A 17,100-nucleotide genomic window follows, 5' to 3' on the forward strand; every position below is an offset into this window, starting at 1 on the left:
ATGTTTTTGAATTTCCAAAATAAGGCATTTATGAAAGAATTTACTGTTTCCACCCGGTTTTGAACCGGGGACCTTTCGCATGTTAAGCGAACGTGATAACCACTACACTACAGAAACTGCTGCATGTGATTTTTGCAAGGACTAAACCAAATTTTACTGATATTCACATCATTTATTTGAATTTCCAAAATAAGGCATTTATGAAAGCAACTATTCACTGTTATAAATACAGTTCTTACTGAATGTGTCAAAGAGCACTGTTTCCACCCGGTTTCGAAACGATGACCTTTCGCGTGTTAAGCAAACGTGATAACCACTACACTACAGAAAATGCTGCATGTGATTTTTGCAAGGACTAAACCAAATTTTACTGATATTCACTGCATGTCTTTGAATTTCCAAAATCAGGCATTTATGAAAGCAACTATTCACTGTTATAAATACAGTTCTTACTGAATGTGTCAAAGAGCACTGTTTCCACCCGGTTTCGAACCGGGGACCTTTCACGTGTAAAGCGAACGTGATAACCACTACACTACAGAAACTGCCGCATATGATTTTTGCAAGGACTAAACCAAATTTTACTGATATTCACTGCATGTCTTTGAATTTCCAAAATAAGGCATTTATGAAAGCAACTATTCACTGTTATAAATACAGTTCTTACTGAATGTTTCAAAGAGCACTGTTTCCACCCGGTTTCGAACCGGGGACCTTTCGCATTTGAAGCGAATGTGATAACCACTACATTACAGAAATCGCTGCATGTGGTTTTTGGAAGGACTAAACCAAATTTTACTGATTTTCACTGCATGTATTTGAATTTCCAATATAAGGCATTTATGAAAGAAAGCACTTTTTCCACCCGGTTTCGAACCGGGGACCTTTCGCGTGTTAAGCAAACGTGATAACCACTACACTACAGAAACTGCTGCATGTGATTTTTGCAAGGACTAAACCAAATTTTACTGATATTCACTGCATGTCTTTGAATTTCCAAAATAAGGCATTTATGAAAGCAACTATTCACTGTTATAAATACAGTTCTTACTGAATGTGTCAAAGAGCACTGTTTCAACCCGGTTTCGAAACAGTGACCTTTCGCGTGTGAAGCGCATGTGATTACCACTACACTACAGAAACTGCTGCATGTGGTTTTTGCAAGGATTAAACCAAATTTTACTGATATTCACTGCATGTCTTTGAATTTCCAAAATAAGGCATTTATGAAAGCAACTATTCACTGTTATGAATACAGTTCTTACTGAATGTGTCAAAGAGCACTGTTTCCACCCGGTTTCGAACCGGGGACCTTTCGCGTGTAAAGCGAACGTGATAACCACTACACTATAGAAATCGCTGCATGTGGTTTTTGCAAGGACTAAACCAAATTTTACTGATATTCACTGCATGTATTTGAATTTCCAATATAAGGCATTTATGAAAGAAAGCACTTTTTCCACCCGGTTTCAAACCAGGGACCTTTCGCGTGTTAAGCGAACGTAATAACCACTACACTACAGAAACTGCCGCATGTGATTTTTGCAAGGACTAAACCAGATTTTACTGATATTCACATGATTTATTTGAATTTCCAAAATAAAGCATTTATGAAAGCAACTATTCACTGTTATAAATACAGTTCTTACTGAATGTGTCAAAGAGCACTGTTTCCACCCGGTTTCGAACCGGGGACCTTTCGCGTGTTAAGCAAACGTGATAACCACTACACTACAGAAACTGCTGCATGTGATTTTTGCAAGGACTAAACCAAATTTTACTGATATTCACTGCATGTCTTTGAATTTCCAAAATAAGGCATTTATGAAAGCAACTATTCACTGTTATAAATACAGTTCTTACTGAATGTGTCAAAGATCACTGTTTCAACCCGGTTTCGAACCAGTGACCTTTCGCGTGTGAAGCGCATGTGATTACCACTACACTACAGAAACTGCTGCATGTGGTTTTTGCAAGGATTAAACCAAATTTTACTGATATTCACTGCATGTCTTTGAATTTCCAAAATAAGGCATTTATGAAAGCAACTATTCACTGTTATGAATACAGTTCTTACTGAATGTGTCAAAGAGCACTGTTTCCACCCGGTTTCGAACCGGGGACCTTTCGCGTGTAAAGCGAACGTGATAACCACTACACTACAGAAATCGCTGCATGTGGTTTTTGCAAGGACTAAACCAAATTTTACTGATATTCACTGCATGTATTTGAATTTCCAATATAAGGCATTTATGAAAGAAAGCACTTTTTCCACCCGGTTTCAAACCAGGGACCTTTCGCGTGTTAAGCGAACGTGATAACCACTACACTACAGAAACTGCCGCATGTGATTTTTGCAAGGACTAAACCAGATTTTACTGATATTCACATGATTTATTTGAATTTCCAAAATAAAGCATTTATGAAAGCAACTATTCACTGTTATAAATACAGTTCTTACTGAATGTGTCAAAGAGCACTGTTTCCACCCGGTTTCGAACCGGGGACCTTTCGCGTGTTAAGCAAACGTGATAACCACTACACTACAGAAACTGCTGCATGTGATTTTTGCAAGGACTAAACCAAATTTTACTGATATTCACTGCATGTCTTTGAATTTCCAAAATAAGGCATTTATGAAAACGACTATTCACTGTTATTAATACAGTTCTTACTGAATGTGTCAAAGAGCACTGTTTCAACCCGGTTTCGAACCAGTGACCTTTCGCGTGTGAAGCGAATGTGATAACCACTACACTACAGAAACTGCTGCATGTGGTTTTTGCAAGGATTAAACCAAATTTTACTGATATTCACATCATTTATTTGAATTTCCAAAATAAGGCATTTATGAAAGCAACTATTCACTGTTATAAATACAGTTCTTACTGAATGTGTCAAAGAGCACTGTTTCCACCCGGTTTCGAAACGGGGACCTTTCGCGTGTAAAGCGAACTTGATAACCACTACACTACAGAAACTGCCGCATGTGATTTTTGCAAGGACTAAACCAAATTTTACTGCTATTCACTGCATGTATTTGAATTTCCAAAATATTATTATTCTCTGTTATAAATACAGTTCTTACTGAATGTGTCAAAGAGCACTGTTTCCACCCGGTTTCGAACCGGGGACCTTTTGCTTGTGAAGCGAATGTGATAACCACTACACTACAGAAACTGCTGCATGTGGTTTTTGCAAGGACTAAACCAAATTTTACTGATATTCACTGCATGTTTTTGAATTTCCAAAATAAGGCATTTATGAAAGAATGGACTGTTTCCAACCGGTTTTGAACCGGGGACCTTTCGCGTGTGAAGCGAATGTGATAACCACTACATTACAGAAATCGCTGCATGTGGTTTTTGCAAGGACTAAACCAAATTTGACTGATTTTCACTGCATGTATTTGAATTTCCAATATAAGGCATTTATGAAAGCAACTATTCACTGTTATAAATACAGTTCTTACTGAATGTGTCAAAGAGCACTGTTTCCACCCGGTTTTGAACCGGGGACCTTTCGCGTGTGAAGCGAACGTGATAACCACTACACTACAGAAACTGCTGCATGTGATTTTTGCAAGGACTAAACCAAATTTTACTGATATTCACTGCATGTCTTTGAATTTCCAAAATAAGGCATTTATGAAAGCAACTATTCACTGTTATAAATACAGTTCTTACTGAATGTGTCAAAGAGCACTGTTTCCACCCGGTTTCGAACCGGGGACCTTTCGCATGTAAGGCGAACGTGATAACCACTACACTACAGAAACTGCCGCATGTGATTTTTGCAAGGACTAAACCAAATTTTACTGATATTCACATCATTTATTTGAATTTCCAAAATAAAGCATTTATGAAAGCAACTGTTCACTGTTATAAATACAGTTCTTACTGAATGTGTCAAAGAGCACTGTTCCCACCCGGTTTCGAACCGGGAACCTTTCGCGTGTGAAGCGAATGTGATAACCACTACACTACAGAAACTACTGCATGTGATTTTTGCAAGGACTAAACCAAATTTTACTGATATTCATTGCATGTCTTTGAATTTCCAAAATAAGGCATTTATGAAAGCAACTATTCACTGTTATAAATACAGTTCTTACTGAATGTGTCAAAGAGCATTTGCTCCACCCGGTTTCGAACCGGGGACCTTTCGCGTGTAAAGCGAATGTGATAACCACTACACTACAGAAACTGCCGCATGTGATTTTTGCAAGGACTAAACCAAATTTTACTGCTATTCACTGCATGTATTTGAATTTCCAAAATATTATTATCTGTTATAAATACAGTTCTTACTGAATGTGTCAAAGAGCACTGTTTCCACCCGGTTTCGAACCGGGGACCTTTCGCGTGTGAAGCGAATGTGATAACCACTACATTACAGAAATCGCTGCATGTGGTTTTTGCAAGGACTAAACCAAATTTTACTGATATTCACTGCATGTATTTGAATTTCCAATATAAGGCATTTATGAAAGAAAGCACTTTTTCCACCCGGTTTCAAACCAGGGACCTTTCGCGTGTTAAACGAACGTGATAACCACTACACTACAGAAACTGCCGCATGTGATTTTTGCAAGGACTAAACCAAATTTTACTGATATTCACATCATTTATTTGAATTTCCAAAATAAGGCATTTATGAAAGCAACTATTTACTGTTATAAATACAGTTCTTACTGAATGTGTCAAAGAGCACTGTTTCCACCCGGTTTCGAACCGGGGACCTTTCGCGTGTTAAGCGAACGTGATAACCACTACACTACAGAAACTGCTTCATGTGGTTTTTGCAAGGACTAAACCAAATTTTACTGATATTCACTGCATGTATTTGAATTTCCAAAATAAGGCATTTATGAAAGAAAGCACTTTTTCCACCCGGTTTCAAACCAGGGACCTTTCGCGTGTTAAGCGAACGTGATAACCACTACACTACAGAAACTGCTGCATGTGATTTTTGCAAGGACTAAACCAAATTTTACTGCTATTCACTGCATGTATTTGAATTTCCAAAATATTATTATCTGTTATAAATACAGTTCTTACTGAATGTGTCAAAGAGCACTGTTTCCACCCGGTTTCGAACCAGGGACCTTTCGCGTGTGAAGCGAATGTGATAACCACTACACTACAGAACTGCTGCATGTGATTTTTGCAAGGACTAAACCAAATTTTACTGATATTCACATCATTTATTTGAATTTCCAAAATAAGGCATTTATGAAAGAATGCACTGTTTCCACCCGGTTTCGAACCGGGGACCTTTCGCGTGTTAAGCGAACGTGATAACCACTAAACTACAGAAACTGCTGCATGTGATTTTTGCAAGGACTAAACCAAATTTTACTGATATTCACATCATTTATTTGAATTTCCAAAATAAGGCATTTATGAAAGCAACTATTCACTGTTATAAATACAGTTCATACTGAATGTGTCAAAGAGCACTGTTTCCACCCGGTTTCGAACCGGGGACCTTTCGCGTGTAAAGCGAACGTGAAAACCACTACACTACAGAAACTGCCGCATGTGATTTTTGCAAGGACTAAACCAAATTTTACTGCTATTCACTGCATGTATTTGAATTTCCAAAATATTATTTTTCTCTGTTATAAATACAGTTCTTACTGAATGTGTCAAAGAGCACTGTTTCCACCCGGTTTCGAACCGGGGACCTTTCGCGTGTGAAGCGGATGTGATAACCACTACATTACAGAAATCGCTGCATGTGGTTTTTGCAAGGACTAAACCAAATTTTACTGATATTCACTGCATGTATTTGAATTTCCAATATAAGGCATTTATGAAAGAAAGCACTTTTTCCACCCGGTTTCAAACCAGGGACCTTTCGCGTGTGAAACGAACGTGAGAACCACTACACTACAGAAACTGCCGCATGTGATTTTTGCAAGGACTAAACCAAATTTTACTGATATTCACATCATTTATTTGAATTTCCAAAATAAGGCATTTATGAAAGCAACTATTTACTGTTATAAATACAGTTCTTACTGAATGTGTCAAAGAGCACTGTTTCCACCCGGTTTCGAACCGGGGACCTTTCGCGTGTTAAGCGAACGTGATAACCACTACACTACAGAAACTGCTTCATGTGGTTTTTGCAAGGACTAAACCAAATTTTACTGATATTCACTGCATGTATTTGAATTTCCAAAATAAGGCATTTATGAAAGAAAGCACTTTTTCCACCCGGTTTCAAACCAGGGACCTTTCGCGTGTTAAGCGAACGTGATAACCACTACACTACAGAAACTGCTGCATGTGATTTTTGCAAGGACTAAACCAAATTTTACTGCTATTCACTGCATGTATTTGAATTTCCAAAATATTATTATCTGTTATAAATACAGTTCTTACTGAATGTGTCAAAGAGCACTGTTTCCACCCGGTTTCGAACCAGGGACCTTTCGCGTGTGAAGCGAATGTGATAACCACTACACTACAGAACTGCTGCATGTGATTTTTGCAAGGACTAAACCAAATTTTACTGATATTCACATCATTTATTTGAATTTCCAAAATAAGGCATTTATGAAAGAATGCACTGTTTCCACCCGGTTTCGAACCGGGGACCTTTCGCGTGTTAAGCGAACGTGATAACCACTAAACTACAGAAACTGCTGCATGTGATTTTTGCAAGGACTAAACCAAATTTTACTGATATTCACATCATTTATTTGAATTTCCAAAATAAGGCATTTATGAAAGCAACTATTCACTGTTATAAATACAGTTCATACTGAATGTGTCAAAGAGCACTGTTTCCACCCGGTTTCGAACCGGGGACCTTTCGCGTGTAAAGCGAACGTGAAAACCACTACACTACAGAAACTGCCGCATGTGATTTTTGCAAGGACTAAACCAAATTTTACTGCTATTCACTGCATGTATTTGAATTTCCAAAATATTATTTTTCTCTGTTATAAATACAGTTCTTACTGAATGTGTCAAAGAGCACTGTTTCCACCCGGTTTCGAACCGGGGACCTTTCGCGTGTGAAGCGGATGTGATAACCACTACATTACAGAAATCGCTGCATGTGGTTTTTGCAAGGACTAAACCAAATTTTACTGATATTCACTGCATGTATTTGAATTTCCAATATAAGGCATTTATGAAAGAAAGCACTTTTTCCACCCGGTTTCAAACCAGGGACCTTTCGCGTGTTAAGCGAACGTGATAACCACTACACTACAGAAACTGCCGCATGTGATTTTTGCAAGGACTAAACCAAATTTGACTGATATTCACATCATTTATTTGAATTTCCAAAATAAAGCATTTATGAAAGCAACTATTCACTGTTATGAATACAGTTCTTACTGAATGTGTCAAAGAGCACTGTTTCCACCAGGTTTTGAACCGGGGACCTTTCGCGTGTTAAGCGAATGTGATAACCACTACACTACAGAAACTGCTGCATGTGGTTTTTGCAAGGATAAAACCAAATTTTACTGATATTCACATCATTTATTTGAATTTCCAAAATAAGGCATTTATGAAAGCAAATATTCACTGTTATAAATACAGTTCTTACTGAATGTGTCAAAGAGCACTGTTTCCACCCGGTTTCGAACTGGGGACCTTTCGCGTGTAAAGGGAACGTGATATCCACTACACTAGAGAAACTGCCGCATGTGATTTTTGCAAGGACTAAACCAAATTTTACTGCTATTCACTGCATGTATTTGAATTTCCATAATATTATTATTCTCTGTTATAAATACAGTTCTTACTGAATGTGTCAAAGAGCACTGTTTCCACCCGGTTTCGAACCGGGGACCTTTTGCTTGTGAAGCGAATGTGATAACCACTACACTACAGAAACTGCTGAATGTGGTTTTTGCAAGGACTAAACCAAATTTTACTGATATTCACTGCATGTTTTTGAATTTCCAAAATAAGGCATTTATGAAAGAATTTACTGTTTCCACCCGGTTTTGAACCGGGGACCTTTCGCATGTTAAGCGAACGTGATAACCACTACACTACAGAAACTGCTGCATGTGATTTTTGCAAGGACTAAACCAAATTTTACTGATATTCACATCATTTATTTGAATTTCCAAAATAAGGCATTTATGAAAGCAACTATTCACTGTTATAAATACAGTTCTTACTGAATGTGTCAAAGAGCACTGTTTCCACCCGGTTTCGAAACGATGACCTTTCGCGTGTTAAGCAAACGTGATAACCACTACACTACAGAAAATGCTGCATGTGATTTTTGCAAGGACTAAACCAAATTTTACTGATATTCACTGCATGTCTTTGAATTTCCAAAATCAGGCATTTATGAAAGCAACTATTCACTGTTATAAATACAGTTCTTACTGAATGTGTCAAAGAGCACTGTTTCCACCCGGTTTCGAACCGGGGACCTTTCACGTGTAAAGCGAACGTGATAACCACTACACTACAGAAACTGCCGCATATGATTTTTGCAAGGACTAAACCAAATTTTACTGATATTCACTGCATGTCTTTGAATTTCCAAAATAAGGCATTTATGAAAGCAACTATTCACTGTTATAAATACAGTTCTTACTGAATGTTTCAAAGAGCACTGTTTCCACCCGGTTTCGAACCGGGGACCTTTCGCATTTGAAGCGAATGTGATAACCACTACATTACAGAAATCGCTGCATGTGGTTTTTGGAAGGACTAAACCAAATTTTACTGATTTTCACTGCATGTATTTGAATTTCCAATATAAGGCATTTATGAAAGAAAGCACTTTTTCCACCCGGTTTCGAACCGGGGACCTTTCGCGTGTTAAGCAAACGTGATAACCACTACACTACAGAAACTGCTGCATGTGATTTTTGCAAGGACTAAACCAAATTTTACTGATATTCACTGCATGTCTTTGAATTTCCAAAATAAGGCATTTATGAAAGCAACTATTCACTGTTATAAATACAGTTCTTACTGAATGTGTCAAAGAGCACTGTTTCAACCCGGTTTCGAAACAGTGACCTTTCGCGTGTGAAGCGCATGTGATTACCACTACACTACAGAAACTGCTGCATGTGGTTTTTGCAAGGATTAAACCAAATTTTACTGATATTCACTGCATGTCTTTGAATTTCCAAAATAAGGCATTTATGAAAGCAACTATTCACTGTTATGAATACAGTTCTTACTGAATGTGTCAAAGAGCACTGTTTCCACCCGGTTTCGAACCGGGGACCTTTCGCGTGTAAAGCGAACGTGATAACCACTACACTATAGAAATCGCTGCATGTGGTTTTTGCAAGGACTAAACCAAATTTTACTGATATTCACTGCATGTATTTGAATTTCCAATATAAGGCATTTATGAAAGAAAGCACTTTTTCCACCCGGTTTCAAACCAGGGACCTTTCGCGTGTTAAGCGAACGTGATAACCACTACACTACAGAAACTGCCGCATGTGATTTTTGCAAGGACTAAACCAGATTTTACTGATATTCACATGATTTATTTGAATTTCCAAAATAAAGCATTTATGAAAGCAACTATTCACTGTTATAAATACAGTTCTTACTGAATGTGTCAAAGAGCACTGTTTCCACCCGGTTTCGAACCGGGGACCTTTCGCGTGTTAAGCAAACGTGATAACCACTACACTACAGAAACTGCTGCATGTGATTTTTGCAAGGACTAAACCAAATTTTACTGATATTCACTGCATGTCTTTGAATTTCCAAAATAAGGCATTTATGAAAGCAACTATTCACTGTTATAAATACAGTTCTTACTGAATGTGTCAAAGAGCACTGTTTCAACCCGGTTTCGAACCAGTGACCTTTCGCGTGTGAAGCGCATGTGATTACCACTACACTACAGAAACTGCTGCATGTGGTTTTTGCAAGGATTAAACCAAATTTTACTGATATTCACTGCATGTCTTTGAATTTCCAAAATAAGGCATTTATGAAAGCAACTATTCACTGTTATGAATACAGTTCTTACTGAATGTGTCAAAGAGCACTGTTTCCACCCGGTTTCGAACCGGGGACCTTTCGCGTGTAAAGCGAACGTGATAACCACTACACTACAGAAATCGCTGCATGTGGTTTTTGCAAGGACTAAACCAAATTTTACTGATATTCACTGCATGTATTTGAATTTCCAATATAAGGCATTTATGAAAGAAAGCACTTTTTCCACCCGGTTTCAAACCAGGGACCTTTCGCGTGTTAAGCGAACGTGATAACCACTACACTACAGAAACTGCCGCATGTGATTTTTGCAAGGACTAAACCAGATTTTACTGATATTCACATGATTTATTTGAATTTCCAAAATAAAGCATTTATGAAAGCAACTATTCACTGTTATAAATACAGTTCTTACTGAATGTGTCAAAGAGCACTGTTTCCACCCGGTTTCGAACCGGGGACCTTTCGCGTGTTAAGCAAACGTGATAACCACTACACTACAGAAACTGCTGCATGTGATTTTTGCAAGGACTAAACCAAATTTTACTGATATTCACTGCATGTCTTTGAATTTCCAAAATAAGGCATTTATGAAAGCGACTATTCACTGTTATAAATACAGTTCTTACTGAATGTGTCAAAGAGCACTGTTTCAACCCGGTTTCGAACCAGTGACCTTTCGCGTGTGAAGCGAATGTGATAACCACTACACTACAGAAACTGCTGCATGTGGTTTTTGCAAGGATTAAACCAAATTTTACTGATATTCACATCATTTATTTGAATTTCCAAAATAAGGCATTTATGAAAGCAACTATTCACTGTTATAAATACAGTTCTTACTGAATGTGTCAAAGAGCACTGTTTCCACCCGGTTTCGAAACGGGGACCTTTCGCGTGTAAAGCGAACTTGATAACCACTACACTACAGAAACTGCCGCATGTGATTTTTGCAAGGACTAAACCAAATTTTACTGCTATTCACTGCATGTATTTGAATTTCCAAAATATTATTATTCTCTGTTATAAATACAGTTCTTACTGAATGTGTCAAAGAGCACTGTTTCCACCCGGTTTCGAACCGGGGACCTTTTGCTTGTGAAGCGAATGTGATAACCACTACACTACAGAAACTGCTGCATGTGGTTTTTGCAAGGACTAAACCAAATTTTACTGATATTCACTGCATGTTTTTGAATTTCCAAAATAAGGCATTTATGAAAGAATGGACTGTTTCCACCCGGTTTTGAACCGGGGACCTTTCGCGTGTTAAGCGAACGTGATAACCACTACACTACAGAAACTGCTGCATGTGATTTTTGCAAGGACTAAACCAAATTTTACTGATATTCACATCATTTATTTGAATTTCCAAAATAAGGCATTTATGAAAGCAACTATTCACTGTTATAAATACAGTTCTTACTGAATGTGTCAAAGAGCACTGTTTCCAACCGGTTTCGAACCGGGGACCTTTCGCGTGTGAAGCGAATGTGATAACCACTACATTACAGAAATCGCTGCATGTGGTTTTTGCAAGGACTAAACCAAATTTGACTGATTTTCACTGCATGTATTTGAATTTCCAATATAAGGCATTTATGAAAGCAACTATTCACTGTTATAAATACAGTTCTTACTGAATGTGTCAAAGAGCACTGTTTCCACCCGGTTTTGAACCGGGGACCTTTCGCGTGTTAAGCGAACGTGATAACCACTACACTACAGAAACTGCTGCATGTGATTTTTGCAAGGACTAAACCAAATTTTACTGATATTCACTGCATGTCTTTGAATTTCCAAAATAAGGCATTTATGAAAGCAACTATTCACTGTTATAAATACAGTTCTTACTGAATGTGTCAAAGAGCACTGTTTCCACCCGGTTTCGAACCGGGGACCTTTCGCATGTAAGGCGAACGTGATAACCACTACACTACAGAAACTGCCGCATGTGATTTTTGCAAGGACTAAACCAAATTTTACTGATATTCACATCATTTATTTGAATTTCCAAAATAAAGCATTTATGAAAGCAACTGTTCACTGTTATAAATACAGTTCTTACTGAATGTGTCAAAGAGCACTGTTTCCACCCGGTTTTGAACCGGGGACCTTTCTCGTGTTAAGCGAACGTGATAACCACTACACTACAGAAACTGCTGCATGTGATTTTTGCAAGGACTAAACCAAATTTTACTGATATTCACTGCATGTCTTTGAATTTCCAAAATAAGGCATTTATGAAAGCAACTATTCACTGTTATAAATACAGTTCTTACTGAATGTGTCAAAGAGCACTGTTTCCACCCGGTTTCGAACCGGGGACCTTTCGCGTGTAAAGCGAAAGTGATAACCACTACACTACAGAAACTGCCGCATGTGATTTTTGCAAGGACTAAACCAAATTTTACTGATATTCACTGCATGTCTTTGAATTTCCAAAATAAGGCATTTATGAAAGCAACTATTCACTGTTATAAATGCAGTTCTTACTGAATGTGTCAAAGAGCACTGTTTCCACCCGGTTTCGAACCGGGGACCTTTCGCGTGTAAAGCGAACGTGATAACCACTACACTACAGAAATCGCTGCATGTGGTTTTTGCAAGGACTAAACCAAATTTTACTGATATTCACTGCATGTATTTGAATTTCCAATATAAGGCATTTATGAAAGAAAGCACTTTTTCCACCCGGTTTCAAACCAGGGACCTTTCGCGTGTTAAGCGAACGTGATAACCACTACACTACAGAAACTGCCGCATGTGTTTTTTGCAAGGACTAAACCAAATTTTACTGATATTCACATCATTTATTTGAATTTCCAAAATAAGGCATTTATGAAAGCAACTATTCACTGTTATTAATACAGTTCTTACTGAATGTGTCAAAGAGCACTGTTTCCACCCGGTTTCGAACCGGGGACCTTTCGCGTGTGAAGCGAATGTGATAACCACTACACTACAGAAACTGCTGCTTGTGGTTTTTCAAGGACTAAACCAAATTTTACTGATATTCACATCATTTATTTGAATTTCCAAAATAAGGCATTTATGAAAGCAACTATTCACTGTGATAAATACAGTTCTTACTGAATGTGTTAAAGAGCACTGTTTCCACCCGGTTTCGAACCGGGGACCTTTCGCGTGTTAAGCAAACGTGATAACCACTACACTACAGAAACTGCTGCATGTGATTCTTGCAAGGACTAAACCAAATTTTACTGATATTCAATTCATGTCTTTGAATTTCCAAAGTAAGGCATTTATGAAAGCAACTATTCACTGTTATGAATAGAGTTCTTACTGAATGTGTCAAAGAGCACTGTTTCCACCCGGTTTCGAACCGGGGACCTTTCGCGTGTGAAGCGAATGTGATAACCACTACACTACAATAACTGCTTCATGTGGTTTTTGCAAGGACTAAACCAAATTTTACTGATATTCACTGCATGTATTTGAATTTCCAAAATAAGGCATTTATGAAAGAATGCACTGTTTCCACCCGGTTTCAAACCAGGGACTTTCGCGTGTGAAGCGAATGTGATAACCACTACACTACAGAAACTGCAGCATGTGGTTTTTGCAAGGACTAAACCAAATTTTACTGATATTCACTGCATGTCTTTGAATTTCCAAAATAAGGCTTTTATGAAAGCAACTATTCACTGTTATAAATACAGTTCTTACTGAATGTGTCAAAGAGCACTGTTTCCACCCGGTTTCGAACCGGGGACCTTTCGCGTGTTAAGCAAACGTGATAACCACTACACTACAGAAACTGCTGCATGTGATTTTTGCAAGGACTAAACCAAATTTTACTGATATTCACTGCATGTCTTTGAATTTCCAAAATAAGGCATTTATGAAAGCAACTATTCACTGTTATAAATACAGTTCTTACTGAATGTGTCAAAGAGCACTGTTTCAACCCGGTTTCGAACCAGTGACCTTTCGCGTGTGAAGCAAATGTGATTACCACTACACTACAGAAACTGCTGCATGTGGTTTTTGCAAGGATTAAACCAAATTTTACTGATATTCACTGCATGTCTTTGAATTTCCAAAATAAGGCATTTATGAAAGCAACTATTCACTGTTATGAATACAGTTCTTACTGAATGTGTCAAAGAGCACTGTTTCCACCCGGTTTCGAACCGGGGACCTTTCGCGTGTAAAGCGAATGTGATAACCACTACACTACAGAAATCGCTGCATGTGGTTTTTGCAAGGACTAAACCAAATTTTACTGATATTCACTGCATGTATTTGAATTTCCAATATAAGGCATTTATGAAAGAAAGCACTTTTTCCACCCGGTTTCAAACCAGGGACCTTTCGCGTGTTAAGCGAACGTGATAACCACTACACTACAGAAACTGCCGCATGTGATTTTTGCAAGGACTAAACCAGATTTTACTGATATTCACATGATTTATTTGAATTTCCAAAATAAAGCATTTATGAAAGCAACTATTCACTGTTATAAATACAGTTCTTACTGAATGTGTCAAAGAGCACTGTTTCCACCCGGTTTCGAACCGGGGACCTTTCGCGTGTTAAGCAAACGTGATAACCACTACACTACAGAAACTGCTGCATGTGATTTTTGCAAGGACTAAACCAAATTTTACTGATATTCACTGCATGTCTTTGAATTTCCAAAATAAGGCATTTATGAAAGCGACTATTCACTGTTATAAATACAGTTCTTACTGAATGTGTCAAAGAGCACTGTTTCAACCCGGTTTCGAACCAGTGACCTTTCGCGTGTGAAGCGAATGTGATAACCACTACACTACAGCAACTGCTGCATGTGGTTTTTGCAAGGATTAAACCAAATTTTACTGATATTCACATCATTTATTTGAATTTCCAAAATAAGGCATTTATGAAAGCAACTGTTCACTGTTATAAATACAGTTCTTACTGAATGTGTCAAAGAGCACTGTTTCCACCCGGTTTTGAACCGGGGACCTTTCGCGTGTTAAGCGAACGTGATAACCACTACACTACAGAAACTGCTGCATGTGATTTTTGCAAGGACTAAACCAAATTTTACTGATATTCACTGCATGTCTTTGAATTTCCAAAATAAGGCATTTATGAAAGCAACTATTCACTGTTATAAATACAGTTCTTACTGAATGTGTCAAAGTGCACTGTTTCCACCCGTTTTCGAACCGGGGACCTTTCGCGTGTAAAGCGAAAGTGATAACCACTACACTACAGAAACTGCCGCATGTGATTTTTGCAAGGACTAAACCAAATTTTACTGATATTCACTGCATGTCTTTGAATTTCCAAAATAAGGCATTTATGAAAGCAACTATTCACTGTTATAAATGCAGTTCTTACTGAATGTGTCAAAGAGCACTGTTTCCACCCGGTTTCGAACCGGGGACCTTTCGCGTGTAAAGCGAACGTGATAACCACTACACTACAGAAATCGCTGCATGTGGTTTTTGCAAGGACTAAACCAAATTTTACTGATATTCACTGCATGTATTTGAATTTCCAATATAAGGCATTTATGAAAGAAAGCACTTTTTCCACCCGGTTTCAAACCAGGGACCTTTCGCGTGTTAAGCGAACGTGATAACCACTACACTACAGAAACTGCCGCATGTGTTTTTTGCAAGGACTAAACCAAATTTTACTGATATTCACATCATTTATTTGAATTTCCAAAATAAGGCATTTATGAAAGCAACTATTCACTGTTATTAATACAGTTCTTACTGAATGTGTCAAAGAGCACTGTTTCCACCCGGTTTCGAACCGGGGACCTTTCGCGTGTGAAGCGAATGTGATAACCACTACACTACAGAAACTGCTGCTTGTGGTTTTTCAAGGACTAAACCAAATTTTACTGATATTCACATCATTTATTTGAATTTCCAAAATAAGGCATTTATGAAAGCAACTATTCACTGTGATAAATACAGTTCTTACTGAATGTGTTAAAGAGCACTGTTTCCACCCGGTTTCGAACCGGGGACCTTTCGCGTGTTAAGCAAACGTGATAACCACTACACTACAGAAACTGCTGCATGTGATTCTTGCAAGGACTAAACCAAATTTTACTGATATTCAATTCATGTCTTTGAATTTCCAAAGTAAGGCATTTATGTAGTGTAGTGGTTATCACGTTCGCTTAACACGTGAAAGGTCCCCGGTTCAAAACCGGGTGGAAACAGTGCTCTTTGACACATTCAGTAAGAACTGTATTTATAACAGTGAATAGTTGCTTTCATAAATGCCTTATATTGGAAATTCAAATACATGCAGTGAATATCAGTAAAATTTGGTTTAGTCCTTGCAAAAACCACATGCAGCGATTTCTGTAATGTAGTGGTTATCACATTCGCTTCACACGCGAAAGGTCCCCGGTTCGAAACCGGGTAGAAACAGTGCTCTTTGACACATTCAGTAAGAACTGTATTTATAACAGTGAATAGTTGCTTTCATAAATGCCTTATTTTGGAAATTCAAAGACATGCAGTGAATATCAGTAAAATTTGGTTTAGTCCTTGCAAAAATCACATGCGGCAGTTTCTGTAGTGTAGTGGTTATCACGTTCGCTTTACACGCGAAAGGTCACCGGGTGGAAACAGTGCTCTTTGACACATTCAGTAAGAACTGTATTCATAACAGTGAATAGTTGCTTTCATAAATGCCTTATTTTGGAAATTCAAAGACATGCAGTGAATATCAGTAAAATTTGGTTTAGTCCTTGCAAAAATCACATGCGGCAGTTTCTGTAGTGTAGTGGTTATCACGTTCGCTTTACACGCGAAAGGTCCCCGGGTGGAAACAGTGCTCTTTGACACATTCAGTAAGAACTGTATTCATAACAGTGAATAGTTGCTTTCATAAATGCCTTATTTTGGAAATTCAAAGACATGCAGTGAATATCAGTAAAATTTGGTTTAGTCCTTGCAAAAATCACATGCGGCAGTTTCTGTAGTGTAGTGGTTATCACGTTCGCTTAACACGCGAAAGGTCCCCGGTTCAAAACCGGGTGGAAACAGTGCATTCTTTCATAAATGCCTTATTTTGGAAATTCAAAAACATGCAGTGAATATCAGTAAAATTTGGTTTAGTCCTTGCAAAAACCACATGCTGCAGTTTCTGT

At 38.0% G+C, this 17,100-nt stretch overlaps 7 non-coding genes across 7 annotated transcripts; all 7 read right to left on the reverse strand.

The window, feature by feature from the left end:
* Positions 1–3,491: 3,491 nt before the first annotated feature.
* trnav-cac (transfer RNA valine (anticodon CAC)) lies at positions 3,492–3,564 on the reverse strand. The gene has a single exon. It is a non-coding gene; the product is annotated as a tRNA-Val (tRNA).
* Positions 3,565–3,705: 141 nt separating this feature from the next.
* Positions 3,706–3,778, reverse strand: trnav-uac (transfer RNA valine (anticodon UAC)). Its single transcript has one exon. It is a non-coding gene; the product is annotated as a tRNA-Val (tRNA).
* Positions 3,779–4,713: 935 nt separating this feature from the next.
* trnav-aac (transfer RNA valine (anticodon AAC)) lies at positions 4,714–4,786 on the reverse strand. Its single transcript has one exon. It is a non-coding gene; the product is annotated as a tRNA-Val (tRNA).
* A 1,259-nt stretch (positions 4,787–6,045) lies between these two features.
* On the reverse strand, positions 6,046–6,118 carry trnav-aac (transfer RNA valine (anticodon AAC)). The gene has a single exon. It is a non-coding gene; the product is annotated as a tRNA-Val (tRNA).
* Positions 6,119–11,835: 5,717 nt separating this feature from the next.
* Positions 11,836–11,908, reverse strand: trnav-uac (transfer RNA valine (anticodon UAC)). The gene has a single exon. It is a non-coding gene; the product is annotated as a tRNA-Val (tRNA).
* A 953-nt stretch (positions 11,909–12,861) lies between these two features.
* Positions 12,862–12,934, reverse strand: trnav-cac (transfer RNA valine (anticodon CAC)). Its single transcript has one exon. It is a non-coding gene; the product is annotated as a tRNA-Val (tRNA).
* Positions 12,935–15,723: 2,789 nt separating this feature from the next.
* Positions 15,724–15,796, reverse strand: trnav-cac (transfer RNA valine (anticodon CAC)). The gene has a single exon. It is a non-coding gene; the product is annotated as a tRNA-Val (tRNA).
* Between the last annotated feature and the right edge of the window lie 1,304 nt (positions 15,797–17,100).

The sequence above is a fragment of the Salvelinus alpinus genome, chromosome 3 (genome assembly GCF_045679555.1).
Source record: "Salvelinus alpinus chromosome 3, SLU_Salpinus.1, whole genome shotgun sequence".
NCBI classification, from domain to species: Eukaryota; Metazoa; Chordata; class Actinopteri; order Salmoniformes; family Salmonidae; genus Salvelinus; species Salvelinus alpinus.